General features: G+C 38.1%; 1 protein-coding gene across 1 annotated transcript in view; it reads right to left on the bottom strand.

Annotated features, from left to right (window-relative positions):
• The window catches only part of SEMA3D (semaphorin 3D), a 135,306-nt gene that overhangs the window by 94,896 nt on the left and 27,348 nt on the right, over positions 1-13,062 (bottom strand). The gene's annotated exons all lie outside the window — the stretch shown is intronic.

Raw genomic sequence — 13,062 nt, 5'->3', positions numbered from 1 at the left:
TTAAACCATATTGTACAAGTGTCAAACACTTTCATTATTATGATGTCTACACTGAACAGGTTTCTCATGCATGACTTATAAATTAATGATAAATGGATATAAATGTCTACAGTTGACCACATTTTTCAAGGACTACTAAAATTCCTCTGATTCTAGAGATGGGGTACGTTAAGGGCAGGGAAACCTAGTTTCTTTAACGTAAACTATGAGAAATTTACACATGGAGGGGAGAAATGACTCTTCTACTCTATTTCTCCAACATGTTTTCCCCCATCCTAGCTGGACAAGGAAATAATAAACCTTGCGGTCCAAATACAAACTATTCAATTAAAGTGTTAACAATAATTTACATTTACTCATCCATTTTGGACTAATTCAAATCCCATGCACAACATGTGATCTTTTTTCACCCTCCCTGAATTCCTATGTGATCTGTCTCATTATTTTGGACATTTAAAATTTTTCTGACTTGTCTTATTTTAACTGTGTTATGTCTTATCTTCCTAAGTAGGGCATGAGCAATGACAAGACCTGAGTTTTATATTCTGTTAGACGTTCTTAGCACCAAGAGTAGATACTCAATTTTTTCTATGAAAATAATAAACAAACAAAAAACCCTGACTAAAGTAGGACAAAATAAAGAAAATTATTCAAAGTTCAGTTACTAAAAAGTATTCCAAGTTTTACTTCTACAAACACATACAATAAATTTCAATCCCAGAGACTGACAAAACCAAATCAATCAAAGCAGCATTATTCTAGACATAATTTTGCTACAAAATACTTTCAGTGACACTTGTCATATTTAGTTATTTGATTTTTTAAAAATATGTTCTCTGTACATTAAATATTTAGTGGATAATGCTAAAAACTAGTACTACAGAATAATGATGTAGTCTTTAATTCTCTGAGTTAAGTTGTAATGTATTCCCTCCTGACGATGTCACCCTCAACAACAGTTAACAATACTGAAGGGAGAAAACTGACAGAGTATCAGCAAATGTGAAGAAATCTGCAGCAGATTAGATTTTACAAAACTTAGATTAAATAATCATAGAGAAGTTTTATAGAGGCAAATGAACTCTTACATAAGCAAGAGAAGTATTTGTACATGTTAGCAGATTTTTCAATCTTTACAATGCAGTGTGGAGAAAAATTATTTCAAGGATTTTTACTTGCAATGAATGCTTTCCAAGATATCTCCTGAAAGAAAAATAAATCCTTCCAGAAAATTTCCTTGTAGAACTAGCTAATCTTTATAATTTTCTCTGGAGAGAAAATATACACTCTTCTTTCTGATTGTCTGAGAAACCTTTTATGATTGCTTCAAGAAATCTACATTAATTAGAAAAAAAAGTCCCCTAAGCAAATTATTTTTTTTCAGAAAACTTGTTTTCTACTCCCTCTCTTTAAGTGTAGTGATCAACGTGATTGATTCCTGAACACTTCTTCCACCTAAAGCAGTTGATTCATATATGCAAATCATAGTTTCCCCATCACTCTTTCAAGTAAGCTTAAGAATTGGAATTGACATGTTCCTGGCCAATGAGATGTGAGGGAGAGTTCTTTAAAAGGTTTCCTTGGTGGGCTTCTCTGGTGGCGCAGTGGTTGAGAGTCCGCCTGCCGATGCAAGGGACATGGGTTCGTGCCCCAGTCCGGGAAGATCCCACATGCCGTGGAGCAGCTGGGCCCGTGAGCCATGGCCGCTGAGCCTGAGTGTCCAGAGCCTGTGCTCTGCAACGGGAGAGGCCACAACAGTGAGACGCCCACATACCGCAAGGAAAAAAAAAGGTTTCCTTGCTCCTAAGGATGAGACATAGTGAGTAATGGTCTTTTATTCCTTTACATTTCCTTGTCTGAATGTGACTCATGAAACTGTTATAGCCACTTTGCTACCAACCTAAGGATAATGCCAACACCAACAATGGCAGACAGAAGAGACAGAAAGAACTGGATTATTCACAACATTGTTAAGTAGATGATATTACCATTTACATAGCCACTCAAACTCTGTACATTATTCTTATTCTATAATATAACAAATTTCCTTATTTTTTACCAGCCCAAGTAAGATGTCTTTTAAGCTGACAGCACACTAATTGATTAAAGAGTAGTATATTGGTCTCACACTCAAGAGAAGAAAAGATAACAAAATTACCAACTCAAAAAACAAAATGAACATTATTTAGTATCCTTTATGTGTAAGACACTGTAGTATGTACTAAAGGAGAATCAGAAGTGTAGAAAAAATAGTTCCCCTATTCAAGGAGTATACAATTAAGAGGGTCATATATTTACACAAATGGATAATAACAGTTCTATCGGATAGGACATCTGACACTGGTATAAGTATATAAAATGCTCTAGTAAACACAAAGAAGAGTTATGTCTCCTGAGGTAAAAGAGCAGTATTAGGTAAGTGCCTTCAAAAACAAAGAGTGAGATGAGCAAGAAAGTGAATGTCAATTTCACAAAGTTGTAGCAAAAGCACAAAACTTGAAAGCTATTCATTTTGTAACATGGCAGTTAGAGTAAAAGAAAGAGAGAAAAAGGAAAGCAGAAAGTAAAGTACTAGTGAGGGAACGAGGAAGAGTGGATAAAAATGAGACTGGAAACAGAGAAGAAATGGGTAGGAAGGGCCTTAGAAGTCAATACTGGAAACAGAGCAGAAATGGGTGGCAAGGGCCTTGAAGTTTATTCAAGTTCCTTGGAAATCAAGAACTCCCAGAAGCGTGTAAACAGGGAAGAAATATGATCAGATTTTTGTTTTCTAAGAGATAATACGATGGTCATGGTGAATGGATGAGATGGGGAGAAAAAGGAGATTCTCTTTCACAAGATAAACCCACATGAATAATGGCATTATCATTTATACTAGAGAAAAATATTGAAGGGCTTGCCACCTTCTCAGCATGGCCTATTGGCTGAGGCTTTTGTTGGGACTGCGTCACAGCTTGGTTCTCCCCTTGTCTAACGCTACTTCCTTAGTGATGCCCTCACAAGTGTTGATCCCAAGAACACTCCCTTACAAATATCCTATAAGCTAATCTTCATATCATAGCTGGCCTCTGGGGGAACTCAACCTACAACAAAACTGTTGGGAGTGGTTAAATACAGTTCCACATCTTTGTCCTTGGAATGGGATCACTTATGTCTGCATCTGATTACTCCATTTTGATCTAGTGTTGCGGGAATGGCATGTTGAATCAATGTGCGTTATCTGTCCCAAACCTGTCCCAGAGAGGAATCCACAGGGTACCTGAACTAAAGAGAGGCCTTAGGGAACAACTCTAGAAAAAGCCTACTTAAAAATTGAGGCATCACATCCCTGGCGATGCTTATACTTGCCCTTAGGTCTATTAAGTCCCTGTAGAAATAATTTTTTTTTAAAAGATCAGAATATTACCTCTCATCAAAATCTCAGAGAGTTAAAAAAAAAAATTCAGTCTACTTAATTTTTACTTTCTAGATGGAAGAAATGCCCTGAAAGGTCTAATTTTGACTTTCTCCCTCTACAGCCATTTACTCATCAAAGTTTATTGATCATATACCTGCCCCATTCATTGCAGAAGACTCAAAAATCTAGTCTGAACAGAGTAAAGATAATAACAAGGATATTATTAAATATTTATTATGAAAATACTTTTGTAAACGATTTTGCTATTACTTCTGGTGATTCCACTCTAAAGGCTTGTGACAAATATGAAATGGCAATGGCTGTTTTTCAACAGGCACTTCAAATAAACATATATCCTAAATTTTGATACTTCAAATACCCTCTATAGAATTTTTTTTTAATTTCCCAGAGGAAAAAATTCCCAACCAGTCACTCATAACTCAATTATGTGTTGTAGATTGCTTTAACTCTAAAGAATACAATGGACATCCTTCAGCCCCAGAGTCCCAACACGTGTGGTTTCTTCCACAGAGCAGTCTGGATTTTTGCGGAGGGGCACTGAGCCAACGCAAACCACGTAGGTCTAAACACTGCTAAACTACTACATCTTGACACTTACTTGCTACTGTGGAGTAAGTACCTTTTAGCACTGGTGTGATTTATATCAATTTTAAAGGTGGATACCTACATAAACATAAATTCTTACCTTTACATGCATAATCCCTTTATGAATGGTTCATTTTACAAAGATAAAGAAAAATCAGTTAGGCAGAAAATCTCTAGTACAGACCCTAATTTTATAATGTGTTCAAATGACCATTTATTTCAATAACATAATATGGGAAAGCAATATTTCACAAACATTTATTTTATTAAATATTAGCACATTTCAAGCATGGAATATGGCCAAAGAGAGATTTGCTTAAAATAGCCACAGGAGGAAGTTAGCTATCAGAATTTATTTTAAGCAATGATCTAATACACTCAGTTCAGATAAATGGACTTTTTCTTCCAATCCCTGAAGGCAGAGAACAGCACAAGAACAAATTCCCTTAAAAGTATGCATTGATTTTTGCTATCTTCTAAGACTGAGACATATTTAGAAAAATGCTTTGTTAGCTATGTAGCGTCTTTCAAAGCAAAACTGCAAAGTTGAATAGGATTTTCTTTGGACACTTTCATAAAAAGACTCATCCCCTACTAAGATATTTACTGACGATTTAGATATTAGTTGATACCATCTATAGGCTATATACTAGAAGCATGAGTACTTAAAAAAAATTCCTAAGGAAAAAATATACCCTTAAGAATAAATGGGGAGGACCTTCAAGATGGCGGAAGAGTAACAAGCAGAGATCACCTTCCTCCCCACAGATACATCAAAAATACATCTACATGCGGAACAACTCCTACAGAACACCTACTGAACGCTGGCAGAAGACCTCAGACCTCCCAAAAGGCAAGAAACTCCCCACGTACCTGGGTAGGGCAAAAGAAAAAAGAATAAACAGAGACAAAAGAATACGGACGGGACCTGTGCCAGTGGGAGGGAGCTGTGAAGGAGGAAAGGTTTCCGCACACTAGGAAGCCCCTTCGCGGGCAGAGACTGCGGGTGGCGGAGGGGGAAGCTTCGGCACCGCGGAGGCAAGCACAGCAACAGGGGTGCAGGGGGCAAAATGGAGAGATTCCCGCACAGAGGATCGGTGCCGACCGGCACTCACCAGCCTGACAGGCTTGTCTGCTCACCCGCCGGGGTGTGCGGGGCTGGGAGCTGAGGCTCGGGCTTCGGCCGGAGCACAGGGAGAGGACTGGAGTTGGTGGCGTGAACACAGCCTGAAGTGGTTAGTGCGCCACGGCTAGCCAGGACGGAGTCCAGGAAAAAGTCTGGACCTGCCGAAGAGGTAAGAGACTTTTTCTGGCCTCTTTGTTTCCAGATGCGCGAGGAGAGGGGATTAAGAGCGCCACTAAAAGGAGCTCCAGAGACGGGCGCGAGCTGCGGCTAAAAGCGCGGACCCCAGAGACGGGCATGAGACGCTAAGGCTGCTGCTACTGCCACCAAGAAGCCTGTGAGCAAGCACAGGTCACTATCCAAACCTCCCCTCCCGAGAGCCTGTGCAGCCCACCACTGCCGGGGTCCCAGGATCCAGGGACAACTTCCCCGGGAGAACGCACAGCGCGCCTCAAGCTGGTGCAACGTCACAACAGCCTCTGCCGCCACAGGCTCGCCCCGCACTCCATGCCCCTCCCTCCCCCCGGCCTGAGTGAGCCAGAGCCCCCGAATCAGCAGCTCCTTTAACCCCGTTTGAGCAAAGAACAGACGCCCTCAGGCGACCTACACGCAGAGGCAGGGTCAAATACAAAGCTGAACGCAGGGAGCTGTGCGAACAAAGAAGAGAAAAGAAAATTTCTCCCAGCAGCCTCAGAAGCAGCGGATTAAAGGTCCACAATCAACTTGACGTACTCTGCATCTGTGGAATACATGAATAGATAACGAATCATCCCAAATTGAGGAGGTGGACTTTGAGAGCAAGATTTATTATTTTTTCCCCTTTTCCTTTCTGTGAGTGTGTATGTGTATGCTTCTGTGTGAGATTTTGTCTGTATAGCTTTGCTTTTACCATTTGTCCTAGGGTTCTGTCTGTCCGTTCTTTGGTTTTTTTACTTTTTAAAATTTTTTTCTTAATAATTATTTATTTTTTATTTTAATAACTTTATTTTACTTTATTTTATCCTCTTTCTTTCTTTCTTTTTACATTTTCTCCCTTTTATTCTGAGTTGTGTGGTTGAAAGGCTCTTGGTGCTCCATCCAGGAGTCAGTGCTGTGCCTCTGAGGTGGGAGAGCCAACTTCAGGACACTGGTCCACAAGAGACTTCCCAGCTCCACGTAATACCAAAAGGTGAAAATCTCCCAGAGATCTCCATCTCAATGCCAAGACCCAGCTTCACTCAACGACCAGCAAGCTACAGTGCTGGACACCCTATGCCAAACAACTAGCAAGACAGAAACACAACCCCACCCATTAGCACAGAGGCTGCCTAAAATCATAATAAGGCCACAGACACCACAAAACACACCACCAGACACTGACCTGCCCACGAGAAAGACAAGATCCAGCCTCATCCACCAGAACATAGGCACTAGTCCCCTCCACCAGGAAGCCTACAAAACCCGCTGAACCAACCTTAGCCACTGAGGACAGATACCAAAAACAACGGGAACTACGAACATGCAGCCTGCAAAAAGGAGACCCCAAACACAGTAAGTTAAGCAAAATGAGAAGACAGATAAACACAGAGCAGATGAAGGAGCAAGGTGAAAACCCACCAGACCTAACAAATGAAGAGGAAATAGGCAGTCTACCTGAAAAAGAATTCAGAATAATGATAGTAAAGATGATCCAAAATCTTGGAAATAGAATAGAGAAAATATAAGAAACGTTTAACAAGGACCTAGAAGAACTAAAGAGCAAACAAACAATGATGAACAGCACAATAAATGAAATGAAAAATTCTCTAGAAGGAAACAATAGCAGAATAACTGAGGCAGAAGAACGGATAAGTGACCTGGAAGATAAAATAGTGGAAATAACTCCTGCAGAGCAGAATAAAGAAAAAAGAATGAAAAGAACTGAGGACAGTCTCAGACACCTCTGGGACAACATTAAACGCACAACATTCAAATTATAGGGGTCCCAGAAGAAGAAGAGAAAAAGAAAGGGACTGAGAAAATAGTGAAGAGATTATAGTTGAAAACATCCCTAATATGGGAAAGGAAATAGTTAATCAAATCCAGGAAGCACAGAGAGTCCCATACAGGATACATCCAAGGACAAACATGCCAAGACACATATTAATCAAACTGTCAAAAATTAAATACAAAGAAAACATATTAAAAGCAGCAAGGGAAAAACAACAAATAACACACAAGGGAATCCCCATAAGGTAAACAGCTGATCTTTCAGCAGAAACTCTGCAAGCCAGAAGGGACTGGCAGGACATATGTAAAGTGATGAAGGAGAAAAACCTGCAACCAAGATTACTCTACCCAGCAAGGATCTCATTCAGATTTGATAGAGAAATTAAAACCTTTACAGACAAGCAAAAGCTGAGAGAGTTCAGCACCACCAAACCAGCTTTACAACAAATGCTAAAGGATCTTCTCTAGGCAAGAAACACAAGAGAAGGAAAAGACCTACAATAACAAACCCAAAACAATTAAGTAAATGGGAATAGGAACATACATATCGATAATTACCTTAAATGTAAATGGTTTAAATGCTCCAACCAAAAGACATAGACTGTCTGAATGGATACAAAAACAAGACCCGTATATATGCTGTCTAAACGAGACGCACTTCAGACCTACGGATACATACAGACTGAAAGTGAGGGGATGGAAAAAGATATTCCATGCAAATGGAAATCAAAAGAAAGCTGGAGTAGCAATTCTCATATCAGACAAAATAGATTTTAAAATAAAGAACATTAGAAGAGACAAAGAAGGACACTACATAATGATCAAGGGATCGATCCAAGGAGAAAATATAACAATTGTAAATATTTATGCACCCAACATAGGAGCATCTCAATACATAAGGCAAATAGTAACAGCCATAAAAAGGGGAAATTGACAGTAACACATTCATAATAGGGGACTTTAGCACCCCACTTTCACCAATGGACAGATCCTCCAAAATGAAAATAAATAAGGAAATATAAGCTTTAAATGATACATTAAAGAAGATGTACTTAATTGATATTTACAGGACATTCCATCCAAAAACAACAGAATACACATTCTTCTCAAGGGCTCATGGAACATTCTCCAGGATAGATCATATCTTGGGTCACAAATCAAGCCTTGGTAAATTTAAGAAAATTGAAATCATATCAAGTATCTTTTCTGACCACAACGCTATGAGAGTAGATATCGATTACAGGATAAAATATGTAAAAAATACAAACACAGAAAGGCTAAACAATATACTACTTAATAACCAAGAGATCACTGAAGAAATCAAAGAGGAAATCAAAAAATACCTAGAAACAAATGACAATGAAAACACGACAACCCACAACCTATGGGATGCAGCAAAAGCAGTTTTAAGAGGGACGTTTATAGCAATGCAATCCTACCTTAAGAAACAAGAAACATCTCAAACAACCTAACCTTACACCTAAAGCAATTAGAGAAAGAAGAACAAAAAACCCAAAGTTAGCAGAAGGAAAGAAATCATAAAGATCAGATCAGAAATAAATGAAAAAGAAATGAAGGAAACAATAGCAAAGATCAATAAATCTAAAAGCTGGTTCTTTCAGAAGATAAACAAAACTGATAAACCATTAGCCAGACTCATCAAGAAAAAAAGGGAGAAGACTCAAATCAATAGAATTAGAAATGAAAAAGAATTAACAACTGACACTGCAGAAATACAAAGGATCATGAGAGATTACTACAAGCAACTTTATGCCAATAAAATGGACAACCTGGAAGAAATGGACAAATGGTTAGAAATGCACAACCTGCCAAGACTGAATCAGGAAGAAATAGAAAATATGAACAGACCAATCACAAGCACTGAAATTGAAACTGTGATTAAAAATCTTGCAACAAACGAAAGCCCAGGACCAGATGGCTTCACAGGCGAATTCTATCAAACATTTAAAGAAGAGATAACACCTACCCTTCTCAAGCTCTTCCAAAATATAGCAGAGGGAGGAACACTCCCAAACTCATTCTACGAGGCCACCATCACCCTGATACCAAAACCAGACAAAGATGTCACAAAGAAAGAAAACTACAGGCCAATGTCACTGCTGAACATAGATTCAAAAATCCTCAACAAAATACTAGCAAACAGAATCCAACAGCACCTTAAAGGATCATCCACCATGATCAAGTGGGGTTTATCCCAGGAATGCAAGGATTCTTCAGTATACGCAAATCAATCAATGTGATACACCATATTAACAAATTGAAGGAGAAAAACCATATACAATCATCTCAATTGATGCAGAGAAAGCTTTTGACAAAATTCAACACCCATTTATGATAAAAACCCTCCAGAAAGTAAGCATAGAAGGAACTTTCCTCAACATGATAAAGGCCATATATGACAAACCCACAGCCAACATCGTTCTCAATGGTGAAAAACTGAAACCCTTTCCACTAAGGTCAGGAACAAGGCAACGTTGCCCACTCTCACCACTATTATTCAACATTGCTTTGGAAATTTTAGCCACACCAATCAGAGAAGAAACAGAAATAAAAAGGAATCCAAATCGGAAAAGAAGTAAACCTGTCACTGTTTGCAGATGACATGATACTGTACATAGAGAATCCTAAAGATGCTACCAGAAAAGATGCTACTACTAGAGCTAGTCAATGAATTTGGTAAAGTAGCAGGATACAAAATTAATGCACAGAAATCTCTGGCGTTCCTATACACTAATGATGAAAAATCTGCAAGTGTAATTAAGAAAACACTCCCATTTACAATTGTAACAAAAAGAATAAAATATCTAGGACTAAACCTAATGAAGGAGACAAAACACCTGTATGCAGAAAATTATAAGACACTGATGAAAGAAATTAAAGATGATACAAATAGATGGAGAGGTATACCATGTTCTTGGATTGGAAGAATCAATATTGGGAAAATGACTCTACTACCCAAAGCAATCTACAGATTCAATGCAATCCCTGTCAAACTACCAATGGCATTTTTCACAGAAGTAGAACAAAAAATTTCACAATTTGTGTGGAAACACAGAAGACCCCGAATAGCCAAAGCAATCTTGAGAACGAAAAATGGAGCTGGAGGAATCAGGCTTCCTGACTTCAGACTATACTACAAAGCTACAGTAATCAAGACAGTATGGTACTGGCCAAAAACAGAAAGATAGATCAATGGAACAGGATAGAAAGCCCAGAGATAAACCCACGCACATATGGTCACCTTATCTTTGATGAAGGAGGCAAGAATATTCAGTGGAGAAAAGACAGCCTCGTCAATAAGTGGTGCTGGGAAAACTGGATAGCTACATGTAAAAGATTGAAATTAGAACACTCCCTAACACCATACACAAAAATGAATTCAAAATGGATTAAGGACCTAAATGTAAGGCCAGACACTATCAAACTCTTAGAGGAAGACATAGGCAGAACATTCTATGACATAAATCACAGCAAGATCCTATTTGACCCATCTCCTAGAGAAATGGAAATAAAAACAAAAATAAACAAATGGGACCTAATGAAACTTCAAAGCTTTTGCACAGCAAAGGAAACCATAAACAAGACGAAAAGACAACCCTCAGAATGGAAGAAAATATTTGCAAATGAAGCAACTGACAAAGGATTTATCTCCAAAATTTACAAGCAGCTCATGCAGCTCAATATCAAAAAAAAAAAAAACCCAATCCAAAAATAGGCAGAAGATCTAAATAGACTTTTCTCCAAAGAAGATATACAGATTGCCAACAAACACATGAAAGAATGCTCAACATCATTAATCATTAGAGAAATGCAAATCAAAACTACAATGAGATATCATCTCACACCAGTCAGAATAGCCATCATCAAAAAATCTACAAACCATAAATGCTGGAGAGGGTGTGGAGAAAAGGGAACCCTCTTGCACTGTTGGTGGGAATGTAAATTGGTACAGCCACTATGGAGAACAGTATGGAGGTTCCTTAAGAAACTGAACAAATTACCATACAACCCAGCAATCCCAATACTGGGCATATACCCTGAGAAAATCATAATTCAAAAAGAGTCATGTACCAAAATGTTCATTGCAGCTCTATTTACAATAGCCAGGACATGGAAGCAACCTAAGTGTCCATCGACAGATGAATGGATAAAGAAGATGTGGCACATATATACAATGGAATATTACTCAGCCATAAAAAGAAACAAAGTTGAGTTATTTGTAGTGAGGTGGATGGACCTAGAGTCTGTCCTACAGAGTGAAGTAAGTCAGAAAGAGGAAAAACAAATACCGTATGCTAACACATATATATGGAATCTAAGAGAAAAAGAAAAATTTATGAAGAACCTAGGGGCAAGACAGGAATAAAGACACAGACCTACTAGAGAATGGACTTGAGGATATGGGGAGGGGGAAGGGTAAGCTGGGACAAACTGAGAGAGTGGCACGGACATATATACACTACCAAACGTAAAATAGATAGGTAGTGGGAAGTAGCCGCATAGCACAGGGAGATCAGCTGGGTGCTTTGTGACCACCTAGAGGGGTCGGATAGGGAGGGTGGGAGGGCGGGTGACACAAGAGGGAAGAGATATGGGAACATATGTATAGGTATAACTGATTCACTTTGTTATAAAGCAGAAACTAACACACCATTGTAAAGCAATTATACTCCAATAAAGATGTTTAAAAAAAAAAAGCATGGAATGGAGCTAAAATGGCAGAATGAAAGGACAAGTTTTTCAAATTCTAGCACATAATCAGCTGTTTATTCCACCTTACTGTAAACAATATCTAGGCTGCAGAATAATTCCAAAACAAATAAGATAACCTTATGAGTTTGTGTGTCTGGAATAACACAAGTCAAGAACAACTACTGGAAATATTTTAGCCCTCATTCTTCTTCTAGAAACACAGATTACATGGAATGCATGTGTATACATTTGCATTCAAAGATTATTTCTTTATCATACCTGAGCATTCATAAAACATTATTCCTTTTCCTTTGGTGGACCTCAAAAATGTGTGGAAGTACTACTTAAAAATTAAGTGATTAGAAGAGCAAAAACATTGTTTCTAATGCATGTGTTCATTAAGTGATAGTAACACATATGGTGACAAATATTTTGCCTATGTAGACTGAAGCCCTGAGTGCTGATATAATTCAAATAACTGGACAACTGATATTTATTTTACTGACTCAAAATTAGAGGGTTAAGTTAAAGTGGTCATTGTAAGTGAAAGCCGTATGAAGCTTCAAAGTCCAAGAATGACCTACACATAACTCTGAATGGGAAGAAGTCTCTATAAACTCAGTGTTGGGAACTATTGACCTGAAAGCTTGAAATGGCTCCTTGTATTTCTTTTGCAGTAGTATTTCTTCTGGCAAAGAAGAGAAAGAAAAACAATCAAAGATACCTCATAGATGCAGAATAGGTCATATATTATGTCTTCTCATCAGTCATTCAACTCTTCTAGTCTTGGTATCCATTTTTGTTTGCATAGATATTGATATTTACTAAATTACTGGCTAACAATAATTGATAAAACAGTGTGACAGTCTTTTCTTTGGGTATCACAGTGCTAGTTGAAAATGTAGGATACAACAGCAGTTGCTTTTTGGGTTTTGAATTACTAGTATATATTTCTTTTAAGTGCTAAGATTGTTCTTAATGAGCCCACAAGTGAGGCATTATTCATCTTCCCTACCTGAACGTGACTGAGCCATAGAAGAAACTTGCTCAGATATAAAAGGAGAGTGTGGAGAAACCAATGTGGTGCTAAAATGCTACCAGAGCCACACTATCATTAAGTATGCTTATTCATTGAAAATTAATAAAAACTTAATTTTACAATAATTGCTATAGATATAAATGTTAATATTTCATGAATAACTCATTTTCCAGCTTTTAAATCCAAAACTTTGCATTTCTGTTATGTAAAGTAGTA

Source organism: Lagenorhynchus albirostris, chromosome 8 (genome assembly GCF_949774975.1).
Source record: "Lagenorhynchus albirostris chromosome 8, mLagAlb1.1, whole genome shotgun sequence".
Classification (NCBI taxonomy): Eukaryota; Metazoa; Chordata; class Mammalia; order Artiodactyla; family Delphinidae; genus Lagenorhynchus; species Lagenorhynchus albirostris.
The sequence above is the reverse complement of the archived record's forward strand: the minus strand, read 5'-3'. Positions and strand labels throughout refer to the sequence as shown.